Source organism: Benincasa hispida, chromosome 12 (genome assembly GCF_027475165.1).
Source record: "Benincasa hispida cultivar pf3 chromosome 12, pf3_genome.v1.1, whole genome shotgun sequence".
NCBI lineage: Eukaryota > Viridiplantae > Streptophyta > Magnoliopsida > Cucurbitales > Cucurbitaceae > Benincasa > Benincasa hispida.
The window spans coordinates 12,430,751-12,437,827 of NC_143489.1; the positions used below are offsets into that span (position 1 = coordinate 12,430,751).

The 7,077-nt window shown below is 38.7% G+C and overlaps 1 non-coding gene across 1 annotated transcript; it reads right to left on the reverse strand.

The window, feature by feature from the left end:
- Positions 1-2,489: 2,489 nt before the first annotated feature.
- LOC120068720 (small nucleolar RNA R71) lies at positions 2,490-2,596 on the reverse strand. Its single transcript, XR_005479345.1, has one exon. It is a non-coding gene; the product is annotated as a small nucleolar RNA R71 (small nucleolar RNA).
- Between the last annotated feature and the right edge of the window lie 4,481 nt (positions 2,597-7,077).

The window sequence follows — 7,077 nt, forward strand, 5'->3', positions numbered from 1 at the left end:
ACACTACTTTAGGTAATTTTATGAATGTTATGTTTTTTTTAATTGTGTCAATGAATGCAATAGTATGGTTTTTATTTGTTTCATTTATTTTATAAAATTTATAATTAAATGAAATTAGAAATTAAAAAAATCAATAATTAAGAATTGCATGTAAACCTTAGGTTAAAATTATTTTTAAAAATAGTTTTAAAATATGATTCACATAGACCTAAGATCACATTTCTAATAAGATTATAAATTAAGTTTAATCTGTTAACCAGTTTAATAGGAATAAATTGGTCTTTATTAAAGGACTAAATTTGTAGAATATATCTATAAGGGACCTTTTGTATAAGACTGATTCTGCCTAGATTAGGGTATTTAAATTGACGAAAACATAACATCCTGATAACTGGTAGAAATACAAGTTATTAAAGCGCAAATTATTAAAACAATAGGAGAAAGTGATGGTAAAATAGGCAATATTATGATTGAATACACCAAACTAAAAGAAATTGCAATCACTAACGCTCATCATGTAAAATCAGTTAAACCGCGTTATTCTATGCAGGTACAATGCGATGGTGCGTCTAAAATTACGATCCAAGGATACAATGTGATGGCGCATTTGAGTTTGCGATCGCAAGAAGTACCTCAAAAACAATCGCATAAAGACCTTACATAAAGGCGACAGCATAATAAAATATGATGGTACGTAAAGCTGATAGCAGTCAATTCTAAAATACAGCTGACGGTCGTTAAAGATCATACCGTTGCAAATACATTGAACTTCCGATGAATTTCAGACGGTGCAACAAAGTATGGAAATTAATGTTGCCCATCCATGCAATCATTAGTGAGAAGAACTACTTCACCTTGAAATCTATAAATACCCGATGTTACCAAACCAGAAAGGAAGCACGAGGAGACAAGGCGAAGCCAAGGGAAGGGAATTCTTGAAAAGAAATTAATTTTTGGAGAGGTTGGGAGACTGCCAGAAAACAGCACAAATGAGAGATATCCAACCCTTGCGAGAGCAAGATTCTACAAATCGAAAAGAGTTGAAGTGATAAGAGCAGTGTAAAAAAAGCCACGGGAAGCAAGACATTACTTACCTGGCTTGATATTTCTCACTTCATTTATTGTTCTGTACTCAACACTTTATTTGCAAAAATGGAAACTTCATTTAAATTCATGTTCAGTCTCTCCACACCATGCATGAGTAACTAAAATTGAGAATGGGTTGAGAAGTACTTAGCTAGCATGACTTAAACTATGCACTTCATGCGATCATCTTGTCTTATGTATGCGTCATTCATCATTTGGAGTACTTGAGAGAGTAGTCTAAAGACAGAATCTAGGCTTGAAAGAGTCGGATTAGATCGCATAAGCAAGAGTAGAGACTCAGAAATAAGTTCTATCTGCTACATTACATACACATCGCATGCATCCTAGAAATAGGAAATGTGGCATTATGCATTGAGAAATGTAGTGCTTAATATTTATGTATAGCATGATCGCATGACTTGTACAAAATCTTAAGAAATGTTAGCTAAATCTCTTCTCAACCCCTTCATCACATACTTGTTGCAACACCACTCTTTCATCGCCCCACGTTTAATTCCATCGCATTAAAAAATCTGAATAAAATCACCATCTACTTCTTCATCACCATCACAATAGAATCAGAGAGTCTGTCGCATATCTATTTAGTAATCCCTGCGTTCGACCCTGGACTTACAAGGACCCTAAGAAGGTTTATACTTAGGCTTTGTTAGGAAAACTTGTATGATCATCGCATCCACACATCATCGCATGATAAACAAATGCATCAAGTTTTTGGCGTCGTTGTTGGGGATTACGGTATAGATTGCGCTAACATCAAACCTTTTTTATCTTTGCAGCTTTCAACCTTTGTTGTATTGCCATTCCATCTGTGAAGGAAGAGGCAAGCGTCGCATGAGCGAAGGACATACTCCTAAGCTTAAATACGACCTAGAGATCGAAAGAACTTTTCGCAAAAGATAGAGAAATAGGCGTAAACGACAAGGAAGAGTTCACAGAATGGCTGAACAACCTAAAGAACGAGTAGCAAATGAAAACAACATGATGGCAAATCCTATCCTACTGGCAAATGATCGCAATAGACCCATCCGAGACTATGCGTCACCAAACTTGTATGATTTCTCCCCAGGAATCGTGATACCAGCATTGGATGAATCAAGGTTCGAGATGAAGCTAGTAATGTTACAAATGACACAAACAGTAGGACAGTTCGGAGGACAGCGTGGTAAAGATATGTACGTCCATTTACGAAGCTTCATTGAAATCTGCAACACTTTTGTGTTCCCTAATATTTTTGCAGAAGAGGTTCGACTCACGTTATTTCCATTTTCACTATCGATAAAGCAAGAAAATGGGCTTACTCTCTCGAACCAGGAGAGATAACTTCATAGGAGCAAGTTATGAAGAAGTTTACGAAGAAGTATTTCCCTCCCACAGAGAATGGCAGAAGGAGAAAATTGATCACCAATTTTGAACAAGAAGAAGATGAATCACTCAGTGATGTATGGGCGAGATTCAAGAGACTAGTACATGACTGCCCACACAATGGATTTTTGGATTGCCTCCAAATGGAGATTTTCTATCATGGACTCAATTCTACATCGCAGACAGTTGCCAATGCGACAGCAGCAGGAGGTCTACTGGACAAAACATATGATGAAGCAAAGAACATTCTTGATCGCATCTCAAAAAACCACGAAGATTGGCAAGATAGCGATCAAAGAACAAAGCCCAGAAAAGGTAATGCGAGTAATTGTGCCATCGCATCATTACAAACTCAGATGAATGCGATGATAACTTTGTTGCAAGGCATCGCAATAAACAATTCAGGAACTCGAAATGGGCAAGTCAATGTGATGGAGCAAACAAGCACTAGTTGTGTTGTATGTGAAGAAATCGCATTCTTTTGAGGAATGTCCACACAATCCTCAATCAGTCTACTTTGTCAACAACAATCCGTTTTCAAACACTTACAACTCGGGGTGGTGAAATCACCCTAATTTTTCTTGGAAGAAAAACCAACAGTAAGGCAGACAGTCTGTGGCTCAAAGAGAGGGACCGCCAGGGTTTTTCCATAGAACTAATGGATAACAGCAATAGTAAACTAGCAGCTCTCAAACACCATCCTCATCATCCCTGGAAAACTTGTTGAAGCAATACATCGAAAAGAATGAAACAGTCCTTTAAAACCAAGCTACATCCATTTACAATTTGGAAATTCAAATAGGACAAATTTCGGGAGAGCTAAAGAACAGACCCCAAAGGACATTGCCTAGCTCAACTGAGCTTCCACGCAATCTAGGGAAAGAACACTGCCAAGCAGTCACCCTTAGAAGTGGAAAAATGACGATAAAAGTCAGAAAGAAGCCTAGCAAGATCGAGTCAAAGAAGCAACCTACGATTGAATCAAAGAAACCTCTATCGCAAACTGAGTCAAAGTAGTCCGAGACTATGGAACCAAAAGATGCGATCACCTCTAAGCTTCCAGACCATGAAACATTGAAAGTACAGCTACCTCCATTTCCTCAAAGACTGAAAAAGAAACAAAACGATGAAGGTCAGTATCATCGCTTCTTGGAAATATTGAAACAATTGCACATCAATATTCCATTCATAGAAGCGATAAAGAAGATGTCGGTGTATGCCAAATTTTTTAAGGACATTGTCTCGAAGAAGAGAGGCACAGGAAGATTCGCATCGGTGGCATTGACACAAGAATCCAATACTATAATCCCACCAAAGATGCGCGACCCAGAAAGTTTCACAATACCCTACTCAATATGAGGGATCTATATTGGTCAAGCATTATGCGATCTTAGGGCAAGCATAAACTTCATGCCCCTTTCAATCTTCAAAAGATTGAATGTAGGACAGCTAACACCCACAACGGTGACTCTTTAACTCGTAGATAGGTTCTTGGTGCACCCTGAAGGGAAATTAAAGGATGTCTTGGTAACAATAGACAGATTCATTCTACCTGCATACTTCATTATCCTAGATTATGAGGCGGATAAAGATGTTCCAATCATATTGGGACGACCCTTCTTGTCTATTGGTCATGCTCAAATAGATGTGCACAAGGGAGAAATCACAATGAGCATCAATGAAAAGAAGCTCAGGTTCAATATTATCAAGGCAATGAAGTTCCCAGATGAGGAAGGCTTATCAAATTCCGATGAAGAACACACTTGCATTGAAGATTGGGATCCCGAGGAAGAAATGAAGAAAGAGAGGATGCGATAGCATCCATAGAGACTTGCCATGCGATAACAGAGATATTGAAGAATGAAGAAATGCTGAATTTGGAAGAAGAAAGAAAAGCACAGAAGCCCTCTTTAGAGTAACCACCTACATTGGAACTAAAAACTCTACCAACCCACTTGAAGTACGTGCTTCTCAGCCAAAATGAAACCTTACCAGTCATCATATCCTTTGCATTACCTGAAGAAAAAGAAACTACGCTGCTCAGTGTTCTAAAGAAATATATTAGAGCAATCGGATGGACGCTCGCAGACATCAAAGGTATTAGCCCGACGTATTCCATGCATCGAATTCGGCTTGAAGAAACTAGAAAGGCTCGACAGAACCTCAATGCATACTGAACCCTGCGATGAAAGAGGTTGTTAAAAAAGAAATCATCAAATGGTTTGATGCTGACATTATCTACCCTATCGCAGATAGCACGTGGTCAGCCCCATGCAGTATATTCCCAAAAAGGGTGGGATGACAATAGTTCCTAATGCAAACAACGAGTTGATCCCTATGAGAACCGTCACGGGTTGGTGGATTTGTATGAATTATAGGAAACTCAACGCGGCGACAAAGAAAGATCATTTTTCCTTACCTTTCATTGATTAAATGCTCGACCGATTAGCAGGGAATGACTATTTCTACTTTCTTAATGGGTACGCAGGCTATAACCAAATTATGATCGCACCAGAGGATCAAGAAAAGACCACGTTCACATGTCCATATGGAATGTTCGCCTTTCATCGCATGACTTTTGGACTATGCAATGAGCCCGGTACGTTTCAAAGGTGTATGATGGAAATCTTCTCTGAGTACCTTGAAGACTCAATTGAAATTTTTATGGATGATTTCTCAGTCTATGGGCAAACTATGAATTTTGTCTGTAAAACCTGGAGAGAATACTGAAAAAATGTGAAGAGACTAATCTAGTGCTGAACTGGTAAAAGTGCCATTTTATGGTCAAAGAAGGAATTGTGCTCGGGCACAAGGTTCCAAAGAATGGGCTAGAGGTAGATAAAGCAAAATTTGAAGCCATAGAAAAACTTCCACCTCCAACAAATGTGAAAGCTTTGATGAGTTTCTTAAGACACGTGGGGTTTAACAGAAGATTTGTGAAGGACTTCCTTAAAATCGCTCGATTGTTGAATGTGTTGTTGGAAGCCAATAGACCTTTTGATTTTGATTCACACTATCTCACTGCATTCAAAACACTAAAGGATGCTTTGACTACAGTGCCAATTATGACCACACCCGATTGGGCAAGCCATTCAAGCTAATGTGCGATGCCATCGAATATGCGATGGGGGTAGTCTTGGCACAAAAAGTAAAGATAATGTTACACCCCATCGCATATGCTAGCAGAACATTAAACACCACGTAGGCGAATTACACCACCACCAAGAAGGAACTTTTAGAGGTAATTTTTGCAATTGAAAAATTTAGACCCTACTTGTTGGGATCAAAAGTTATAGTCCATACAAACCACTCAGTGATAAGATATTTGATGACCAAAAAAGATGCGAAGCCTAGACTAATCCGATGGGTCCTCTTACTCAAAGAATTTAATATGGAAATAATTGATGAACGTCTCATTTCCTGATGAGCAGTTGCTTAAGATTGAAGAACTACCCTAGTATGCAGATATTGTCAACTTATTGGTCTACAAACAATTCCGTGAAAACTACACATCCCATCAAAAGAAGCGACTCATTTATGAATGCAAATTTTACTACTGGGATGATCCAAATCTCTACAAAAGGGGACCAGACCAGATATTGAGATTCTGTGTTCCAGAGACTGCTTTCCATCGCATACTGTTTCAATGTCATGAATCACCCTATGGAGGGCATTTCGGTGGACAGCGCACAGCAGCAAAAGTTTTGCAATGTGGGTACTACCGGCCCACTCTATTTAAGAATGCACGAGAATACTCCATGAAATGCGATAAGTGCCAACGCACTGGAAGCATTTCAGAAAAGAAAAAATGCAATGCCAATGAACATCATATTGGAGGTGGAGATATTCAACGTCTGGGGTATAGATTTCATGGGACCATTTCCATCATTAAATGGTCATAAATACATTCTATTGGTTGTTGACTAGGTTTCTAAATGGATTGAAATTGTTTCATGTGTTGCAATGCGACAATAGTCTCTAAGTTCTTGCAGAGAAATATCTTCACTCGTTTTGGACCCCACGAGCCTTAATAAGTGACAAAGGGACCTACTTTGTGAATCGCATTGTTAGCAAATTGTTGATCAAATATAATGTCCATCATAAGATCGCCACCACATATCACCCCCAAACAAACGGACAAGCAAAGGTCTTTAACAGAGAAATCAAGTCAATTTTAGAGAAGGTGGTGAATCTAGACAATGCTTTGTGGGCATATCGGACTGCTTATAAGACACCCATAGGCATGTCACCATAGCGTTGGTGTTTGGAAAGGCTTGTCATCTGCCGTTGGAACTAGAATATAAGGCGATGTGGGCAATTAAAAAACTTAACTTTGATCTTAAGGCTGCAGGAGAAGAGATAAAACTTTAGCAACTATAGCTGGATGAGTGGAGATTACAGGTGTATGAGAATTCCAAAATTTACAAAGAACGCACCAAGCGATGGCATGATAAGCATCTTTGTGAGAAATACCTCAAGGCAGGTCAAAGGGTATTACTGTTCAACTCTAGGCTGCATCTTTTTCTTGGAAAATTAAAGTCATGTTGGTCCGGACCTTTCATAATTAAGGAAGTATTCTCGCATGGAGCGGTAGAATTGACCAATGAA